The sequence below is a fragment of the Mauremys mutica genome, unplaced genomic scaffold, assembly GCF_020497125.1.
Source record: "Mauremys mutica isolate MM-2020 ecotype Southern unplaced genomic scaffold, ASM2049712v1 Super-Scaffold_100120, whole genome shotgun sequence".
In the NCBI taxonomy this organism is placed as follows: domain Eukaryota; kingdom Metazoa; phylum Chordata; order Testudines; family Geoemydidae; genus Mauremys; species Mauremys mutica.
The window spans coordinates 36631-38221 of record NW_025423273.1 but is presented as its reverse complement, the minus strand read 5'-3'; the positions used below and the strand labels follow the sequence as shown (position 1 = coordinate 38221).

The window sequence follows — 1591 nt, the reverse complement described above, 5'->3', positions numbered from 1 at the left end:
CCGCACGCCGCAGGGGGCGCTCTGGCGGTCGCTGCTCCCTTGCCTCTGGTGGACCTCCTCCCCCACTCTACAGCCCTAGCCCCACTCCCCTCCCAGGAGTCCTGGCCCCCAACCCTGCCCTCCCCTCCCCCGTATTTCCATATGGCTCCATCCAACAGGGGGGGGGGGCGCTGGGGGCGCGGCGCTGCGGGGGGGGGGCCAGGCCGGGACACCGGGACATGCGAGTTCGCATCACGAGCCTGAGGGGGGCGGGGTCGAGGCTCTCTGGGGGCGGGGCGGGGATGAGGAGTTGCGCTGGGGGGGGGGGGAGGTGTCAGGTTGACCCAGGGACCCGCCCTCACCTGGGCTGGAGAGGACGGAGGCGCCCCGGGGCAGGCTGGGAGTTGTAGTTCCTGGCTCTTCCCAGAGCGGAAGTGACGAGCCGGTTACTCAGGCAACGCGCCCCCTCCCGGTGCACTCTGGGAAGCGTAGTTCTCTCTCTCTGTCTCTCACACGCGCGGCCTCTATTGGAGGAGGGGCCGTAGCTGGTCACTTCGCCGCGCCCCTCCCCGCTCCCTGATTGGCGGAGAGAGCGCGGGACGGAGACTCGGCGTGTGGGGGGAGGCCCTGGTTCCCTCGCCCCGAGGCTTCGCTGCCGACCCCCGGGTGCGCACGCGGCCGTTGGGATTCTAATCCCGCGTGGGATCCCGGCTGGGGGGGGCCCAGGGCAGAGGCAGCGCGGAGCGAAAGGGCTTCACCCCCCCCCCCCAGCTGGGCCTGGGGTGCAGCAGCGGGGGAGGGGGGGGCTGAGCTGCCTGGGAGCAGCCCCACAAGCGGCAGCCTGGGGCCGTGGGGCCCCTCAGCCCCCCCCCAACCTGCCCCCGCAGTGTCCCCACCCCGTGACCCTCCCGTAAGTTTGCTGCAAAAAGCTCTAGCCCTCTCATCGAAGTTGTTTTATTTTGTCAGCAAAACAGGGCAGTTTTGTCGCCAGACGTGTCATTGCAGTGTGTGCACCAGCCACAAGCTACCGATCGAGAGAGCGTTGTGTGTTTTTCACACACCTGAGCAATATAATTCTGCTGAAACAACTTTGTAGTGCAGACCTGGCCAAAGATTGACTCACACACAGCTTGCAAGGAAAACCTCACCTGCTCCTCTGCTTTGCAGAATCCAAACACAAGCAAAGCTTGTCAGGCCCTGGTGGCAATGGCAGGGAGTCAGGTGTGGGCAAACAGTGTGTTACAGTTACCCACAGGCACCATGGCTTAGCTGGCTAAAGCTTCTGTTTTGTAAACAGGAGATCCTGGGTTCCACTCCCAGTGGTGCCTTGTTGACTGGTTGTTGAGGCACCTAGTATTGGCTACTGTCAGAAGACAAGGTTCAGAGCTAGATGGGCCTTTGGTCTAGCCCAGTGTCATTTTTCTTATGGTTTAAGATAAGGCACTGATAACAGAGTTACTGAACGTTTGGGAGTTAGGAGCGGGTAGGTCAGTGGTCCAGTCCCCACACAGATGACCCCCTCCCTCTGGGACAGGGGCAGGTCTGAGCTCTCACCCAAATGCTCATTGTGGCTGCCAGAATCTGTGAGCAGCTTGTTTAGTTTACAGCAAAG

General features: G+C 62.5%; 1 non-coding gene across 1 annotated transcript; it reads left to right on the top strand.

The window, feature by feature from the left end:
* Positions 1 to 1233: 1233 nt before the first annotated feature.
* On the top strand, positions 1234 to 1307 carry TRNAT-UGU. Its single transcript has one exon. It is a non-coding gene; the product is annotated as a tRNA-Thr (tRNA).
* Positions 1308 to 1591: the final 284 nt, after the last annotated feature.